The sequence below is a fragment of the Strix aluco genome, chromosome 8 (assembly GCF_031877795.1).
Source record: "Strix aluco isolate bStrAlu1 chromosome 8, bStrAlu1.hap1, whole genome shotgun sequence".
Taxonomy (NCBI): Eukaryota; Metazoa; Chordata; class Aves; order Strigiformes; family Strigidae; genus Strix; species Strix aluco.
Window position 1 is genome coordinate 18,617,725 of NC_133938.1, and position 21,188 is coordinate 18,638,912.

General features: G+C 36.3%; 1 protein-coding gene across 15 annotated transcripts in view; it reads right to left on the reverse strand.

Annotated features, from left to right (window-relative positions):
• ZNF644 (zinc finger protein 644) overlaps nucleotides 1-21,188 on the reverse strand; it is a 78,191-nt gene that overhangs the window by 23,875 nt on the left and 33,128 nt on the right. For 9 of the 15 annotated variants that reach the window (XM_074832461.1, XM_074832454.1, XM_074832452.1 and 6 more), the window contains exon 2: nucleotides 6,643-6,694. The exons of 2 other annotated variants lie outside the window; for them this stretch is intronic. The gene's annotated coding sequence lies outside the window, so the exon portion shown is untranslated. Of the gene's footprint in view, nucleotides 1-6,642; nucleotides 6,695-8,455; nucleotides 8,908-8,985; nucleotides 11,938-11,961; nucleotides 19,902-21,188 lie in introns of those variants that run through there. 4 more of the 15 variants (XM_074832459.1, XM_074832457.1, XM_074832456.1 and 1 more) reach the window with 4 other exon arrangements.

Below are 21,188 nucleotides of genomic sequence, written 5' to 3' on the forward strand. Positions count from 1 at the left end.
TGTTGGAGAGCAAGCTGAACATGAGCCAGCAATGTGCCCTTGTAGCAAAGGCAGCAACATTATCCCGGTCTGCATTAAGAGTGTTGCCAGCACACTGAGGGAGGTGATTCTTCCACCTACTCAGCACTGGTATGGCTACATCTGGATTAGTGTGTCCATTTCTGGGCTGCCCAGTCCAGAAGAAATACAAAGCTATTGGAAAGAGTCCAGCAAAAGGGCCACTAAGACCATTAAAGAGACTGGAGCATCTCTCTTAACTCTGTCAACCTTTCCTCAACCTGAGGAAATCTAAGGAAAGGTGATACAGGTAGGACTGTTCAGACTGGAGAAAAGAAGAGAAGGCTCAGTAGGATCTCATCAACGTGTACGTTTCTATGTAGGGAAGGTAGAAAAAGATGGAGTCAGACTCTTTCCAGTGGTGTTCAGTGATAGGACAAGAAGCAGTGGTACTAACTAAAATATGTGAGTTTCCATCTGAAAAGACGGAAAACTTTTTTTACTTTGAGAGTGACTGGCACAGGTTGCTCAGAGAGGTTAGGGACTCTTCATCCTTGGAGACATTCAAAAGCTGTCCAGACATGGTCCTGGACAAGCTGCTCTATGTGACCCTGCTTAAGGCAGAGGATTGGACAAGATCTCCAGACAGATCTCTTCCAACCTCAACTATTCTGTGATTCTGTTTAAGAGTACACTTTGTGACACAAGCATCGCTTACTTTACTCCTCTTTAGAGTGCTCCATATGCTCAGACTATTCATTTTTTTTCTTTCATTTCAAAATATCAGCAATATCGGCAAAAGAGTATTTTAATTTTAAAAAAGAAATTTCCAACCACTAACTCCAGATTTATAATTCTGGCAGCTTAAGATAATTACACAAAAATAATTAGGTATATAGCACAAGCACATTCTCTCTATCCCAAGTTATATAGAACATATTCATAGCAAAACTATAATTTGATGCTCCTCTCCCTTCCATCTCTCTTCCAGTGTTCCTGTTTTCCAGAGTTCTCTCACTAAATAAAATAATATTATCACACTCAAATTTATAAACATGCATTTCCCGAGTCCCACCTCATTTTCTATTAGTATTTCTACAATTCAGGACTTTCCACAGGACGAGTCCCTCTTCCATGTCACAATTTACTTAGATGCCTTCTTGATATGTCACACTTCAGGGAGGCCTAAGCATGCTGGATTCTCAGGAAAAAAATATTTCCTCCTCATAGAACCCACTCCCATCAGCAATGCTCTGTTATAACTCCACTCACAGTGAGTAAGACATTTCACAAAGAGCACATGTTTAGGAAAAGTACCTGCATTCTTCCAGGCTCTAGTCTCACCACTACAGTCCTTACATGGGGGATAATACTAAAATGAAAGACCTGCTGTCACTGCAGAAGATTTTGGCTTGCAGAGAAGAGGAAGTAGTCTCAACATGGAGCCATATGCTGTCAAATTACTGTGCTATACATTGGAATTATACTTTTCTTTGCAGCAAAGCCAATTTAAATAACTCCTGCCTTCCTTCACTCCCCCACATTCCTCCTTTCAAACTTTATCAACAATTTCATGATCCAGTTTAAATGGCTGGGACCCACAGCTGAGAGGCACAACTGTGAGTAAGGGCACAAACTTTTACTACCTTTGTTCACAGAAAAGTCTGCTAGGGAATCTTTTCCTAAAATTTATATCAATAAATAAAAAAGTGAAAATGCAGAGAACATCTCAGAAGGCAAAAAAGCAGCTTTGGCAGTCTTCTATTTAACTGCAAAAGACAACATTATGAATAACACTACCATGAAGCAAATTTTATGTTCTAAAATTACTTGAAGTACACGACTCAATCGAAGTAAAACGCTCAAAGTAAATGCTAAAATAATTCAACTGGGGAACATTAAATACATCTTCTGAGAATACTATTAACACAAGAAATAATCTTAAATTACATATTAGACATGATAGCTAGATTTTCCATAGAGACTCAGAAATGCAAATCCTTCCAGTAGGTTAAATAAAAAGTATTTTCATTGCTAAAACATATCACTAACTTTTAAAATTCTTAAAATATATCTATTCCCCCTTAACCTATAGTTTTACAGAATCAGTCACGTTATCTGCTCAGAAACAAGTCCTTTTGAAGCCAGGTACTGCCACCAAGTGGTGGTGAAATTCTGTACGCAAATCTAATTATTCCCCACGTGTAGAACACACAACTGAAAACATTCCCCCAGCCAAATATGAGTGATGGTGTACTAACACAAAGACATTTAAAAATTAATCAAACAGAACCTACAGATTTTTCATATCCAAATCTAAAACTGACTTCCAATTTAAAAGAAAGGTTTTTCCTGCATTTTAGTCTTTTTGTTCAGACACCTTTTGCGAGCAGTTGAGTAAAGAACACTTTCTTCCAATACAAATCCAATAGATATCAACGAACTGACTCTAATAATTAGCTGTTTTCCATTACTCTACACAAATCCCCAATGATTACAAATACATGGCCACCGAAGTCTTATTTTTACCATAATCCCAAATTTCAGAGAAAGGTGAATTCAGTAACTGAAGGTATAATTATCCAGCTTGTTATTTGGATATGTTATTCAATGTACTTTTGTTGGTACATAAAGATCACAACCAGACTGGGAAGGATTTTTACAGGTTGAGTATATTTGACTATTTTTACAGGAATATTTCTCAAATTCATGAAACTATATTGTTAGCTACCTGCATGAACTAGTCCTGAAGTGTCAGTCCTACAGATCAGATGAAAACTTGCATGACAACATGATGTTGCATAACGGATGTACAGTACAACTTTCTTAAAGATGACATTATGAACTGTTTAATCCAATTTTACTGAGCTAGATCTTTGAGCATGACACACCTTTCAACTTTGGAAAAATTCTGTCCTTATTTCCTATCATATTAAAGTTGTAATCCTTTTTATCCAGCATGACCTGAAACACATCTAGCAATTTCTCACGCTTTTTTTTTGGCTGATAACTATTGGCTGTACATATTTTAATAGCATCACAAATGTTAAGATTGTCTCTCCTGCTAATGTAGAGAGATTTCTTGACTCCTAAAGCATGCTATCTTTCCCAGTTATAAAAAGAATACTTGAAATGAACACTTTGCTTTTACTCATTTAATTTAGAACCTTGGTGTAATGAATTACATTAGTAATATTCACTCACCCTTAGCAGCAAACCAGCTCTCATCATCCTCTATATTCTTTCAGTGACCAAGGGTTAAAAAGCTATTAAGATTGTAAGTAACAGTGCCGGGTAAGGCCAAAAAAAAATTTGTACCTTTTTAGATTAAGAACAAAAAAATTCTGTCAACTTCGAGAAAGTTATTATCCTTACTGATGAACATATGAAGTAAGAGTTTTTAAAAGACCCAAAGCTATGTGACACTGCACACAACCAGATGAACAGAGAAAACTCATAATTCCAAGTGACAAGAAAAGATAAGGTCACTCCCCCAATAATTGGGTTTTGTTTGGTTGGTGGGTTTTTTTTGTTAAAAGAAAAGTCATCACCGTAAGTGGTTTAATGGCAGAAAACTCAACTTCATGCCACCAGGATAATATGAACAAGATGAAAATTGTATGAGATTCCTGTCTGAGCCAAAGAAACACAAATCCCACACACTCAAATTTATCCCGTGCAGAATTCTGTATATAACCTATCCTTCTTCAACATCTGTGGTGCTATTATTTATTTACTACATGCTCTACTTTTAGGTAAAGCAATATTCAATACATTCAAGATAGTTTCTGGAAGCAAGTCTGGTTTTGCCTGGTATCTCAAATGCTTAAAATCTGACCTCACTCTACACACTGTTACAGGGAAACTCAACACAAACATCTACCTTCTGTAACCTTTCCTGTTACATGGAAGTGTGGCACACTATACTGTTAACACCTTGAGACCAAGATTATTTGTTCCTAACTCTTCCCTATATTTAAAACAAGATAGGTCCTCCTATGGAGCTCAGAAGATGTAGTCTGGAAGTCAGAAAATCTAAAACCAAAGACTATGGTTATACCAATGAAGCATATTCACTGTAAATAGTATCTTACACCTGTGTGGTTTTAACTGGCAATAGATTTTATTTTTTTTTTTAATTTCCAAACATCAGGATATCATACCTTTTATATTTGCATTAGGAAAGTGAATGATTTGAAATTAGAAGAACAAAACCCCAAATCCTTTACTCAAAGAAAACTGACACGAAAAGCACACTATCAAGAGTCATCAGGAAATGCACTCTGGTCAAGAGTACAAGAAAAATGTTTGAGCAAATCATTAAATCACACTTTCAGCTATTGCTTTAAATGACAAGCTTACACAAAAGGACAAATCTGCAGTGAGTTGTGGGAGTTCAGTTCATTGTTTAGAAGTCTACAAGATGCTGCAGCCACTACACTGATGAGTGGAGACAGAAGACAGAGGCAGTTGGGAAATGCAGGTTGTTCTCTAAAATTAATTCTTTCAAGTCACCCCTGCTGCCCTTCTCTGAACCTTCTTCAGCTCTGCTATGTCATTTTTCAGTCACAGGGCTAAACTAGTACTCAAGAAGCAATACACATTGCAATGCAATACATCTATGCTACACCACAAATTTGAATAAACAGATCTGGTTTTTGTTTTGTTCTTGGTTTTGTTTTGTTCCCTGATAATGCATAATATTTTAATTGATTTACTGACTATTCAGTTGTCATTTTTACAGAACTGTCAGAACTTCAAGATCTCCTCCAAGCAATAACAATACTGATCAAACGTCATTACACTGTTTCCATGTATTCTTTTACACATTTTTATATCCTCTTGTTATGTATGCAAGAGTACAGGCTTTCTCCTGAGAGACCAGCTTTTTTCTATTATACACAGCTAACCACCATTAAGATGAAAGGTCTTTGGAGTTTCATTCAGAAGATTTCATGCTTAAAGAACACACTCATTTATATATTAGACTTCTCAACTAATTTTCTGTATTTAAATCAGTAATGAGGTAACACATAAATTAAGACGAGACAGAACATAAACTGTAAGCATTAAATACTGAAAGCATTAGAAGGCACAGGGAACAATCTAAATCTTACTGTGAATTCAAGTCCCCTCCCTAGCCACAATTCTTGTTTTATACTCATCCAAAGATAAAGAAAAGTATTTCCTTTTGCAGAGTTATATTTATTCCTTTTCTCAAAGCAGCACATTCCACAAATCTGCAAACTCAGGCTAAGGCAGTAAACATCCTCTACGCATAAGTATATGCATATTACAGCAGTATAGCTTACTTTTAATTGTTCATAGATCAGAAGACAATTCATAATCAAAGTCCTGAATCAGTTATACATTATACAAAGGAACAACACTGAACAGAAGAATTATTTTAAATTTCCCACAAAGTATTCTGCTATAATCAGTATTTTAATGTTGACAGCAGTAGCTTTAAAAAAAGTCTTAAGAGCAGAAGATACAAACAAAGCAGGTCATGTCTATTTTAAAATGCACATACTACATTTTTAAAGCTACATTAAGTCTACATATTAATCAGAGATTAGAAATGAAGAACAAGCTCATTAGAGTAAACAGGATTTCCCTTTCACCTCTTCAAAATATCAAGTCACCACAAGCAGCTGTATTCTAAGATGTCATATTAGTCAAACAGCAAGCAGGAAAATTGAGAAGCCAGCTTTTGTCTGTTACGGAATTCTGTGCACATGAGTCCATCATGCCTTGTCTCCACAGCAGAGAATTTAACAAACTGTGGGCCTTACCTAAAGATAATCTTGAAAGACTCAAGCTCAAACAGGTTAAAGCAAATTGCTCTTTGTTAAATATTTCACATAACTTAATGGAGAAGAGATTAATTTTATAGTTCAAAGTATTCCTGAAGTGGAATATCAAGTAACATGAAAGGAAACAAAATCTGGTCTTACCCAAATTCTTTTTCTCAGAATAATGGGGGTGGGGAGAAATGCCAGTTACAGAAAATTTTTCCTAGACAAACACTTTGCAATTGCAAATGGGACACTTAAGCTCATGAGTACCAGCAGTAAATCTTCATATACTTTGTTTTTCAGATAGCTGCCAAAAGGGTTCCCGAGGACAAGAAAGGAAAAAAACCCGAACCCCAAACAAACAGAATTTCATTATTAAAAATTTGAAATTCTATGCTGGTATCCGGTCAAATTTCCCACACAGTTATTTATTAATATAATAAGTGTAACTAACACACTGCTTTGACAATGCAAAGTACTCTTTCAGTACTTTGAAACCGGGTGGACAATATGCAAAGGATGAAATTCATCTAAGTATTCACAATTTTGGCTCTCAACAGCTAGCAGAATGCCTTGATAGCTTTTTGACTATAATAGTTTATGGAAGAAAAGCATAATTATCATCATAATTTTAAATATTTGGGGGGGGTGTGTTCCTATTTTGGTATCATAGAAATAACATTACATCCATAAATTACAGTAATCAAGATACAAGTTTCAACACAATTTTCACTCACCAATTTTTCTGAGTGTTTAGCAGTACAGGCTAAAGCATTCAAGGAATTTGGGGAAAAAAAAGCCAGAAACCAACCAACCAAAAAAATCAAACCCCAAAACTTCCACTCACCTTTGTTAGATTTACATTAAGCTGTGAGATCCACTTCCACATTAAAACAGACCTGCAAAATAAAACAAGAACTTACTGTACAGCTGTCATTTCTGCTTGTCTTCTAGACCATCAGACAAGACAGGCAAAGCACAGAGGTAAGGAATTCACAGCTACAAAAGTATTCCATCAGTTTTGTCTTAGGGTAGAAATATCAAAATTCCAGCAGTCTTCTCTCAAATACACATGTAATTTTCAAACAACATAGATGCTGGTAGTTTAATTTAAAAAGATCCACTGAGCAATCATATCAAATATACACATGCTGTTAAACTAAGTGAGCAGAAGAGAGGAAAAAGTTGCATGTCACGAAAAGCTCTGCTGCATTTTCTGCTAGTGTCTTCAAAGTCAGTTACCTTAAGTTCCCTGAATGGGGAATGAAGCACAGAAAGAAAATGGTTATAAATGAAAGCTTTTTATAAATCTTTTTAGTGAAACCAATCAACATATCTGAGATTGAGTGTTGGAGTATTTTAAAACTGGACCTCACTATTTCCTCACTTTTCCTAGGACAAAGTTGTGTTTATTATTTTAAGGCTAGTTGACCCATTTAAAAATCGTAACTTATTTTGCCTTCATGAAAGCTGATTAATGCAGATTAAATGCTCTCATTTCAGTTTTGCTCACAGATCTTTAACAGAACTAACTATACAAAGAAATTTTTCACTTCCTAGTTGGAGATATCAGACTATATAACATTTGGAAGAGACTCTGAAAGTCACTGAAACTGCACAAAAACAAGAATGGATTTGAGTACAGCACCTCCACAGAACTGGATCTACTTCTAATGAAGACATAACAACTAGCATACAGCTTTACAGAAAGGGTTATTCATATCTAGACTAATGTATCCATCAACAAAATTAACTCTGAAAGAGATACCTATCCTCACATACTGCTTAAGATTCCTTCCCTCAATTTGTTCATACACAGGCTTTTTTGATTCTGAGTCCCAGTCAGCCTGTAACTGTCTCAAAGCCACCTGCCTAAATTACAAAGACTGAGAGTAAAGACAGACCTTTCAAAAAAGTCTTGCTGGGCAATATAAAGCAACAGAAGACAAGTCTCCAAGCCTCTAACCTTGGGATCATTTCCTAATTATCACATTAAACTGTAGCCTTTATGCACTATTTTTATTCAAAACATATGCTCATTTCGCACATAAGTTGTATTACAGAAAAAAAATTTCTTTAGCCAGGTTTTAGAGTAATATGCATGTGTCTAGAGAAGCAAAAGTGTTATTTTCAAACAGTAGTGGAGTCTTACTGTATATGCTACAGAACATAAATGTAAAGCTACAAAATACACCCCACATGTACGAAGAGCCAAAATGGGGAAGAAGGTCTATGCAGGCTTTACATTATCAAACACTAAGATCAGCACTAAACCAAACATCTCAGTAAACCTGCGCAAGTTGGCTGGGGAGAGTCAATCCCAGTCTAACACTTCTCTCACTGCAAGTAGGAACTGTATCATTGACTCTGCCCCCATGCAAAATGATCTCACACCACCACTGTAGCAATTCTTGCATCTTCTGAACACTGCAATTAGCTAAACATTAGCAGTAACTGTTCTCAACATAGATTTCATGTTTTGTGATTCAAGTGCAGACAGAATCTTTGCATCAAATGATTGAGCCCAGGCAACTATAGATCACTGTGGTAACACAGCAGGCTGTCATACAATCCGCTACTCACTAGTAGGGGAAACACATGGAAACACATTACTTCAGACCAATCAATTCACTCTGTTGACATAAAATGGGAAGTCTTACCTTACACTGTCTATCTGGAGGGCATGTACTCTTGTACTCATTGAATGTGCTCTTTGGAGAAAACTTAAATGGAAGTACTCTTGAATCTAAGCATTCTTTGATTCACAGGGAGCTCACAAACCTCTTTGGGTATAAATCTGGGTTTGCTCTATATCTACATCTGGCACAGAGGGAAAGAGAAGGGAATAGAGATGGGCCATCATAATTTGGATATCGTCCAGCTGAAGGAAAGGTGACAGAAGTTTCACAAAGAGTTCATCAATAAGCAAACTGCTGAAGGACCAAAGGGCTGGCCACTGCAGCCCTGTGTTACAAACTTCAAAGGGCCTTGAAGAATTAACTCCCCTTTTCAGGATTTCAAACCCACTGGCCTTCAAAGCTCCACCCAATGGGAGAGAGTGGCATGCAAACATCTGGATGAAGGCAATGCAATCTGCATCAAGACACCAGATTTTAGCCCAAACTATCAATAGCATTGAAACTCTCACTGTTTAAAGTGATCCAACCTACCGTACTTAACCAACACTCACCTCTCAAAGGTCTTTCTGCTGTCAAGGAAGATTCGTCTCACTCCAGCACAAAAAAATCAAACTCTTAACACCTACTATTCATTTCAAGGGTGTTGACATCTGGAATAACTGAGCACCTGAAATTCTATACCAGCAGATCCAGGAGAGGTAGTTCTCTAAGACTCCTCAGGGAAAGGCAAAGATTTCAAAATCACAAAATGCTTTGGCTCTGATTTTCCTGTCTTAATTCTCATTATCAGGAGAGAAAGTGAGAATGAAAACCACTCTCCCTCACCAGGTAATAAAGTCAGCATCAAAAGGGACTCAGAGCAGGGAAGAAATGTAGTTACAGGGTGTTCACCTTGAGGTCTTGCCATTCAAAGAGTGAAAAGGGGCCCAGAGCAGGTACAAGGACTGCTACAAAATGGTTAAGCTTCTGATCACCAATAAGCAGCCGCCTGTTCTGATAAAGGCAGAGAACAGGAAGTGGAAGAACACTGTAATGGTGGAGATAGGTGATATCTCAAGTGTACCCCCAGTGATACTACAGAAACACAGATAGACTGAAAGTGCTTAAAAGCACAAGCATTTATCACTAACTGGGGTAAATGTGAACCAAGGCTGGTTCAGTGCTAGCAGTGACTACCTCGCTCAGCAACAAAATAAAAAAGCAGCATGCCAATGATACTTCTTTCCATGCAACACACAAAAAGGCCAAAGTAGGCACCAGAAGTTCTCCAGTCTGTATGCAATGACAAAGTCATGTATGTGGGGATACTGCTCAGAGACAGAACCCCCCCTCAAGTGTATCTAAGCTAGAGACACACAAAGAGATTCTCAAAAAGCATTTGTTTGAGGAAAAATTCAAAAGGCTATATATACAGGCTGTAAAATAATTGTTACAGATAATCACACTAGACTAGTTAAAATTTTTAATCTTTCTGGCTAGCTAGAGAACAGCTACAAAAGCTTCCACAATACAGCTTTCCAAGTAAACAACAATTACAGTTACATTTCAAAATTCAGGTTCATAAAGAACAACTAAGAGAATTACTTTCACATCCATGAAGATAGCAGAAAATATTTTATCCTACTTGCATCAAGCTCATAGCCATTCACAATACAAGGTTTAAATAAAGACAATTAATCTGAGTTCAAATGCCAATTACCACACAAAACTTGCCTAACCACTCCTCTTGTCATTAGAGTTGGATCTTACGTCAAGCCTAAATTTACTTTTCTTCACTTTCTATTTACATTATTAGGGCTCTGTTTGCTATAATGAGATATCTCCTATAACATGCCCCTCCTCTGGGGAAAAAGTTTGAGAAACAGTAGAATGCAAAGGGGCACAATGAGTAAATAAAATCTGCAGTAATTCTGACAAGAGCTTTGATCTGTTTATCTACTATTTAGCCCTTATTTCCTAACAGATCTGTGATAACTGACATTTCTGCATCTATCTGGAAAAAGACACTTAACCATCTTTAACCATCACCTTCTCCTGGAACAGCTGCAGTCAGGAACATAATTCATATAGAAGTTATAAAGAGAGTTACAATATAATACAAAACTAGCTTTTGCCTCTATAGCTGACTCTGCTTGTGGGGGAAGGAAGGAAGAGAAAAAAACAAAGGCTAGAATAAACTATACTATACAAACTATTTTTGTTGGTATAAGCTGTGGCTAAACAGTCCATTTCACCAGCTTAACATAAAAACACAGCAAAAGGCTTGCAACTGTAGTCTTGACTTCAAGTACTTTCTAGGACTTACAAAATTTGATTACTTGGCTGAGAGTGGCATTTACATTTATTTACTAGGATCCTGCTGTCCTGGCATTAAAATCTGCTAAATTCAAAAGCTGGGGATGGGGGACTAGGGGAGAAAGAAATTTCATTCTAATATCTTATGCAGCTCTGGAAAATGTCCATAATCTTACAGGAATCTAATAATCCTAACAATCAATGCAGTAAAAAACATCCAGTAGAAAGCAGAGATTACTCCAAGAAAAGGCTATTACAAGAAGCCCAGAAGAAGCTCCAGCTAAAATTGTACCCACAACTACCAAGAATCATTTCAGAAGAGGACTGACAAAGCAGAAACTTAGCTGACAAAAGTCTCCTAAATCAGTCAATACAGCTGAAAAGCTCTTTAAATACAAGTCTATACTGTCATTTTCCCAACAAGTAGTCAGCAATGACCTTGTCTGTACAAACCAGTTACCTGCTTTCTGTTTGCTGAAGGAGCTTTGGTGCTCTTTGATTTCTATTAAAAACTACAAAAATAGCTTAATCTACATTCAGTACCCACAAATATCTAGAACTAACATTCAGTGTAGATTAATTTAAATAATGACTCGAATTTAAACATAAGGTTTTCTAAAATCACAAAATTAATTCCCTTTGAGAATTTGTAAAACTTCGCTCAATCTCTGCTGTTCCAACCATAATCAACTGAAAATGCCACAGTCAAATTTACCAAAATTAGTTTTGCAAAGGAAAAATAACAATCAATCTTCTTGAAATGGTTAATGCAAAGTGATATTTAAGTGCAGGTATCCTACTGAAGCCTGAATTACCCAGAAGTCAAATCAAGCAAAAAACTTAATATTTCACAACATGAAGAGACAAAATTTAAGTCCTTTTACTGGAGATGCTTCTAACTTCAAAGAATCTGCAGTGACTGAACAAAAGTGAGCAAGCAAGGAACTGCAAGAGAGAAGACTGCCTCCTGCATTTTGAATCTCCTGCTAGATTTTGAGAGTTATCTGAAAAATAGTTCAAAGAAGTTACAGTTCTTTCTTTGTCTCTTCATCACAGTTAAAAGCCACATGCACAGTTCCCAAAGCTGTGGTAGGGCTTTCACAAGGAAGTGTTGAAATCTCTCCTTTTTCTACTTGGAGAAAGTTTTGCTTTTTGACAACACCCCGTATGGGACAGTGAAGCACTTCAAGGTAAAGTGTGACAGCATAGCAAATGAACACAACTGATCATACCTCAGACTGTGAAGCTACTTCAGTCCAAACAAGAAGATTACACGTAGATGAATGCAACATTAATAGGAGCATCACAGTAGGGAAAAAAGTAGTCAGAGAGAGTAGCTTGAACAAAAAAACAAAAAAAGAACTTGTTTAACTTAATTGATGGTAAAAACACAACAGATTTAATTATCATTTCAAAAATCTGTATTACGTAAATTACAAAAAATTGAAAAGTCATTAGAGGGAAAAATACTCTAGTAGACTGAAGTCTGGACCAACACCACATTTATTGGTCAAAAGGTTACTTATCCTCTCCACCACTAAACAGATAACAAAGTAAGCATTTTAAAGATGTACACAATAAAGACAGAAATGTCTACAGAGAAGCAAGGGGAAACAAACATAATTTAAGAGCTGTTTACTTTGAGCATACATTATCCAGTAAGTAAATATGTAACCAACAAATTTGTATGTAATCAACATACAATTGTATGAAGGCATCATAAAAGTACTAAACTGAAGCATCGGTTTAAAGATGGAGTTCTGAAACCATTTAGAACTTCAGGGCGTTAAGAGAAAATATTAATGTGTTGTTTCTGAAGGTTATTCATCAATGCAGTTTCCCCCCCAGCTAAGATGAGGTGTAACATTCTAATTATCATTGATATTTAATAAATAAGTTTACAGGCCATCAATATGCAACTGAATTGAATGGCATTCTTCACAGTGAGAACTGCAATAAGCTTCAAAGAAATAATTCACTTTATCATTTCTCTACCAGTTTAAGCTACAGATCAACATACCACTTGTATAATAAACACCTGTACATTTTCAGTCACCCTTCAGCCTATGTTTCCTGACCACATAAACTAGCTCTTCATTTGCTTCATTTATATACCTTAAATATAACAGTTTCCCTCAACCAGGAAAAGCTTAAAGCACAGAATGACATCATCTTTCCCTTCCACTCCCAACTACTAATGGCACTGTACATAACCTTGGCATCATCCTTGACACTGAACATTTCTTTCATTACACCGTCAGCAGAATCTCATCAATACATTACCTGTGCAGGAACTGCCTCTACCCTTCAGCTATGGAATCACTCTCTCCTTCAAGTCTTACTATACATCCCTTCATAGTATCATCACATGAGCTTTTACATACAGCACCCCAAAATACAGTGACACACACTCTGACTGTAAGCACTGCAAAAATGCACTCCAGGAAACAGTTACATGAGATCTTGCCTATCTCATGGAAATTGATTATGGTTCCTTACAAATTTCTAGCCCAAGTTTGCACACACAATTTCTCAGCTGAAACTAAGTAATCAGAAATTCAAAACAGAAAGCTGCTTCTCTGAAGTGCTTTCCTAAGGAAACCAACAGCCTTAATTCAAAAACATGCATATTGTGTCTTAAAATAAGCTTTTAGAAACATCTGAGGCAGCACCTTCCATGTGCTCATTTTAAGAAAACAGCCTGTTACATTTCAAGGTTTGTTTTTAAAATACCAAACTCTGCAGTGGTGTTAGACATTTGTAGTGTCATCCTCTCCTTTCTACAAAACCCACAGAATTTTAATAAAAACATGAAGGAGACAAAGCTAAGAAGAATAAAAAAAGTTCAAGTTAAGGTTGTGTCCATCAAATTAGTGCATCCCCTTTTGCGTACCACTAAGCAGCAACATTCTATTGTCCAAATGACCTGTCTTTACATACTATGTCTTTTTCTACAACTTGGAAGCTGCATTTTATGTATTTGGCACATATGCCTGAAAATGAGGCAGGATTCCACTGAAATCAGTCAGAAGACTGCTTCATACAAAATACTGAAGGACGGTGTAAGATTATACAATAAAAATAATACATATATACAATCAAAGTAAATAAAGCATGTGTGTTACTTGAGAAATGCCACATTTTAAGTACAGATACTTGCATTCCAAGTCATAACAACTGTGTATTTTAAGATGTATGCTTTAAGTAAAGGCCTTCTAATTTTTACCAATGACCACTGAATAATCTTTCACAAACTATTCCTCTGTTCAGGGGACTTATCAGCTCCATCTCCACTGAATGAATCCGGTACCTTTTCAGTCGGGAAATCTGTCAGAGAAGTTCACAAACCTCTCCCCCACAAAAATGAAAGAACTACAGAAAAATGGGATCTGCCATAGGTATATGGGACACATCACACATATGGGACTTTGATGAAGAGCAGACACAGTTGTCAGTCTATACCTGCCATCAAATCTGCCACCCATGGAATCCTGACACGCATCAATTAATCTTCACACACTCACTGCACTTCACATATCCCTTTCCTGATGTACCACATTACACACATCTGAAATTCTTCAATGTAACTGCACTCATCCCTATTAATAAAATAACTTGCAAAAAGTTTACTCCACAATACATACATTTACATCATTATAAAATTAAATACAATGCAGATCCCCAAATAGATCCTTATTTATAGATCTCTGAACAGGATTTAGGTTGGCCGTATTTTTTTATTTTGAACTCAAAATATTAAAATATCTTAAACAAAAGCTTTGCTTTTGAATTATTTTTTGAAAAAAAAATAAAAGGGCTTAATTTCTGAAAGCCAGAATTATGTTACCAGATACCACTACTTTGTGAAACAGCATCTCTTTTTTTAAAAAAAAGATTATCACAAGAGATCAATAGTCTGTACCAGGTTTTTTCTGCAAGTTCTTTAATAAGGATGTTATGTTTATTAACACAATTTAAAACCATTAAGCAATTTTTTGGGTAGGAAAAGCAGTAATTAGGTTTTTAAAAATATTTACTGGAAATCACTTTTTCCAATAAATAGATTGGTATTCTAAAAGAACAAGCCTGATGATATCTGTTAAAATCTAAGTGGATTTAAATCTCTGTTCCCATTAAAGACACTTACCTGAAATCAGTATCTTGCACAACATTGCTAATAGTAGTTAAAGCAGCACATTAATAGTCAAGCCATGTTGTTACTGTAGCAACAATGATTTCTGGTAGCCATTTTCTTCTCAGCTTTAACACTGTTCCAAAGCCAACAGTCCTTCCTGCAATCTCTGTTTAAACCCAAAGGCGGCAAACTGCTCAGTAGTTTTCTCTCTGGCTACATACTTCAGATACCTCCCTCTAGACTGTCTTCTTCAGTCTAATGCACTTACCTAACAGTATTCTCTAATGCTGAACTTGACACAATGTCAGTTTACACTAATGAAAATATAACACTATGCAGTCCACTTTTTAAAAAAACCCCTCTGCATTTAGGAGACTAAACAGTTTGCAGGACACTGGAAGAGAAGAACAGCAATGCAATTCATTATTTTAACCTGCAGGCTCTCAGAACACTGCCCAAGACAAGATTACCAGGTAGCAAGCTTATAGCCTTGGTCATTATGCTGACAGCAGCCACACAGAAGCCTTTCTCAGATCACAGATTACAAAATCAAAGTGCTGTAGCCAAAAGCAATTTCTTAGTAGACTGACATCTCTCTGAATTTTCTGTATTTAGAAAACTGTTTTAAGACAAAACTAGCACACACATTCATTTCCAACTCCTCCTCTACATTTTTGCAGTCTTAAAAATTACACCACCTGAAACACTTTCCTGGCTTTCTTAAGACTGCAATGCAGTTTTTAAAAAAGGTTGAACCTAAAATCTTACAGCTCAAAATTAGTGATAAATGACACTATTTTAACTTCTTTTAAAAAAATCTCCCTTTCTTGTATCATGACAGTCTGAAAGCAAGCAATGGTGGGAGGGCACTAACAAGAAAGTGAAATAAATACATTGCTATTTGTAACAGCAACCAGAGGAAATAGTGAACTGGTATTAGTGCATAAATACCCCCTACAAAACAGGATCCTAAGTCCAAATTCAGTTCCTCACAAGTTTGTTCCAGTTGAATGGGTAGCTATGCTGGGATCACGAGCTCTAATGCCTGCTGCCGTCTGTCTAGACAGTGTTTCTGACACTTCCCGTAGACCACGGCAGGAAAGGGAATCTCCTGTTCAGAGCCTCAGAGGAAGTGTATTTTCTATGCATGTGAAAATGTAAAATCTAACAAAAATTTCCTAGAGATTTTATGCACACTTAGATTTCCATAAGTATTTGTGAACCTCTGCTTATAAACTAGTAATAAATATCTCATATGTAAGGGCTTAAGCTTAAAATGAAGGTTAAGTTTATGCTGAACTCTGAATTGGTGTGGCTGAGACCTTTTATTCTGATATCCCTATGACAGAAACCTCCAGCAGAGGACAGAGTAGACACACTGGAGTATTAGCGCCTTTAAACACCACTGCTAACTCCCAAAGACCCTGCTTGCTTATCAGAGGACTAAGATGTCACTACAATGAATGTTCCAGTGTGAAGAAAATAATCACATAAAACAATCACCTAAAAACATAAATTCCAGTATCAGCATTCTTCCTGCAATAGTTTTGTCCAAATCAAATATACATATATTTTATACAATAGGATTCAACTACTGCTTATCAGATTTGAAGTGAAGCTACAAAACACTCTGCTCTCTAATTGGGTTTGTATACACGTTATTACTTATAATCTATGAATGGTCACTTTGGGGAATCACATATACATAACCAATGTAAAGCCTTTCCTTCATTTTGCAGGAGTCTGCTTTTTTTATGACAGAGTATGGCTTTTGATGAAGCCATTATATACCACCTTAATAGCTACTGAAAATGTTTTTTAAAATAAGTAAAAACCCATTCCTCACTGAGCTACTCAGTATTCACTCTTGGTCTGGTGGCAATTTAAGCTTCCAACATTGTCCATCACCTACAGAAAGAGGAAAAAACTATTTCCTACTTTAGATAAGCTGTAGCAATGCAACACAATTAAACCATTTGTGGTTTATTTTTATATCTTTGCATTAGGTCTTTTTTTTTTTTTTTTTTTTTAAATAGGAACAATCCACACCTTACAACCACCCAGGCTATGCTACCACACCTCCCAAGCAAACTGGGGCAAATGCCTCCACACATCTCTTTGAAATGTAGTTTGAGACCACTAGTTAGCATTTTCAACACTCCATCGAACCAGCCATACATCACCAGTACCACAACCACAGATCAGCTCTGACACAACATCCATGTCTCATTAGCAAGCTCCTATTCACGGTCCCTGTGTTCAATCAGTGTCCACAAGTTTTATTACTAACACACTTAATGACCATACAGAACTGTTTCCTGTAGTATAATTTCCAAGTGTTTTGTAAAGTTACTAAGTATTTGCTCAAAAATTATTCTATGAAAAGCATTTTGCTATGAAGCAGGTATTCTCAAGATGTACCCCAAGGTCTCTCTACCCAAGTTATGCAGCACCTTGAGGTCTACTTTCTACATGGTTTAATAAACTTCTATGGAGTCTCCATGTTAGATTGCAAGAAGGTGCAGTAGTCCTAGGCAGGCTTTATTTCAAGGTTAAGGCCTCATTAATCCTTCTCTCTTCAAACTAGAACTCTTTAAATGCTTGTGGACTTTGTTCCACTGTTTACTTCCTTTTGCTTAGCCATCAACTGGACAATAGCTTTCAATCTTTGATTCTTTTACTATTTGAATTAATTCTTCCAAACACATGACAGTCAATGGACAAACTCAGTCATTCCAACTTGTACTTTTTTAGTAATAAGATATCTGAGATTTCAAGTGTAAGCGAGCAGCGTTTTATGAAGAGACTTACCTCTCTTCATTTGTATATACACAGCAAAGTATACTTTTACTGCTTTGTCACATCTCCAAATACCTATCTGGTATGGCCCAGTTTCCATTAGCTAGCCATAATGATAATGCAACCAATAAACTGAGGCAGGGCGTACAGGTTTTAACAAATATACTTAAGGGCCACAATATACCTGCCACAACACAAAACAGAAACTTAATTACATTGCATGTATTTGGCCACTTCATTGCCACCATTTTGTTCATGTAACATACACTGCTACTCATATGAAATACTAATCTCATGATAAAAATGCTGATGTCTCTGTCATATGATCAGTTACAGCAGTCAATACCCTTGATCTGGCCACAGGAAAGCATCCTTCTGGTACGCCCCCAAAGAAGTTACAAGATTTTCAGAAAAGACAGCAGCAAAAAGCATGCCACATTGGTTATCCTCATCCGCGCATATCCAGCCCATTGGCTGTCCTTAGACGGTTGGTGCTAAAAAATATATATATATATACACACTTTATTTGTCAGTTTTCCTGACCAAACCAAACTTTCAGAAGTAGCCCAAGAAACAGAAGAGACAAGACATATAGTCTAAACCTGTTTCATATGCTTCACACTGGATTACAGGGATAGTGCAAAAGAACCAGATCTGCATGGACTAAGGTTGCATAAAATCAAAAGTATAAAATAAATATACACACAGTTGGCACAAGCCATATACATGACTCCATTTCAGAATACAGACACAGATGACAGTTTTTTAACTGAGGCAAAGAAAGGTGTATGTTTCCCACATCTCCCTTGAACCTTAAAAAGCACATAACCCTGAGACAGAAACATTTTCTTCTAGCAAGTAAACAGCTTCTGTTATTTGTGCTAATAACAAAGCTTCTTAAAAGAAATGAAAGTGAGCACCTACGATAAAGGAAACTTTGCCAGTCTTGGATACCCACAGTTAAAACAAAAGGACCACCAGAATACCTCCTGCAAAGGCTTCATAAATTCACACAGATATTGACTAATATGTCTCAAAAACTTAGTCACCTATATCAACAGAGGTTCTGTGCCTACTTTTAGGCCCATAAATAGGGTTGACTATTTGCCTACTGACTAGCCCCAGAGCTACTATCTTAGTTCATTATTGGTAATTTTGTAAACAAAAAAGTTAGATGTTCAAAGTTAGCTCCAGTATTTAATGTTTGTTTTTGACTGGAACACTGAAGAAACTATAATCAACACTAAATGCTTATAGAGTATCTATGAATGTGAAATCTTCTGGTTTAAAGGGATTAAAGGAGAGAGAGAGGAACTTTTCCTTAAATTCACAGACAACCTATAGAAGCATACTTAATTAGAGCAATTTTAATAAAAATGCTCAGAACTCACTCAATTCCCACCTAATCAACTTTAAACAGCTTCAGAGAAAATAAGAGCCATAAAAGGTATTACTACAAATTTAATTTAAGAAATAAGCTGTCTTTATCCCCAGATTCACAAAACTTAAGAAAATTCAGAGAACAAATAAAACAGAAAACAAAGGAAGTTACAGCACAGAACAGGTCAACTTTTCCAAAATTAGAATTCAGAATACCCTAACCAAATCTATTCCTGGACTATATTTAAACCTATCAAAAAATTGCTGGGAATTTACAATATTTAGGGGAAAACAATGTGATATTTGTGTCTTTAATTTTTTGTGAGGTATAGGCAGTCCTAAAACATTCAGATTTGTACTGAAGGCAAGACTAAAGAAAAAGCAGGGGGTTTCGGGGTGTTTTTTGTTGTTTTCTGTTTTGGGTTGGTTATTTTTGGCTCTTTTTTTATACTGATAGGGTTGTCCTATTAAAAATGAAGTGTGAATTCTGAATAGAAAGGTACTGGTAACAAAAGGTAATGTTTTAATACTTTTGTGTTCTTTCAAATAAGCTGTTGATTAATGGTTTTCATTTCTGAATGCTAAAATCTTCTTTAAGGTCAGGAAGAAATGCTAATGAATCTACAGTGACAGAGAACATGAAGAAAAAGGACAACCTCAAGAATGTAAAAACCAGTGTACTTTCTCCTGCTGAAAATGGCATTCCAGAAGATGACTTAAAAAACTGAAAGAAAAGTTAAGGTAGAACTGGCAGAATAAAAGTGAACTCTCAGAGAAATTACTTTGAACAAAATCACCCTGGGTCCTAGTATTAATAATACTAAGTTGGAAGAAGACCTTGTTTTAAGATGATCACAGAAACCACAACACAAGGGATCACTAATTAATCTTTTCTCCTTTATATTTACATCCTTTGAAAATAGTATGCATCAGCATGCTTCAGGACCAGCTTACTAGATGAACCTAAAGCCAAGTTATTTGAAATATATTAAATAGAACTTCCATTTAAAATGGCACTTGACATTCTAATCATCAAAATGATCACCTTGCAGAAGTCAAACAAACCCACTTTTCTCTAAATGGCTTAACAGACAAAAAACCCCAACTCGTCGTTAATCTCCAAATGACATGAAGAAATGTTCTGCTGGGATACTGCAGTACCTTTTATGCAAGCATATAAACTCATCTCTCTAATTCCCTAATGGACATTGCGGACTTCTGAAGAGACTACAGAACCTGGATGTCTTCACACCTTCACTAACGTCAATACGTTACCCTAAATATAGCCTTAAATTAGAACTTTGTATTTAGTTCCATAATACAATATTCTTACACTGGAAAACAATAAAGATTGTTTTAATTGTCTGTCTCTATATAAGTGTTTATAAAAATCTATAGGCAAAGCAACACATAAACTGTGCACACCCACAAAAAATCCTGCAATGATTAAAACCACACACCCCCCACTATAATATTGCAATTTATTTATTTGTTTGTTTTTGACATAAATCCTTGCTAGACTACCTCTTGCACATCATATTCTCTGCTCACCTCTGCTAGAACTTCACTGGACTAAAAAATGCAAGGCAAATTCCCAAGTTGTTTTAGTGTCTAAAAGATTTCTAAAAATGAATTATCACAGTACCTGTACGATATTTTTAGAAATAGTGTGACACTTCAGTTATATAGGAACCTGAATGGTTTCTCCCAAGTATTATTTCTATTTTTGGTTCTCTCCCTTGTGCAGAAATACGTTGTGCCTGTTAATGCACATTACTGCTGGTAAAATTGTGAAAAGCAACATCAATCTTAGAGTTCCAGTAAGGTACTTGCCCCAGGTAGACCTGGGGAAAAATTTTGTTCTGGACAAGCTGTTCCTCTTCCTCTCCAAGCCTCACACACACCAGGAAAGAAACGACCTCTCTCTTCCACCAGCACTTTTAGCCACATGTACAGCAGTGAGAATCACAGTGAACTTACCCAGTAAGTCTCACCACCTAGAAAGTCTAGTAACAGGGGCTTGTCATTTACAGAACATGACACTGAATACTAGTGATGTACCCACCTTACTTCAAAACACTAACAATAGAAAGGTCTGTGAGAATCCACGCTAAAGGAGCTCATCAGCAAGTCTACCACTTCTCA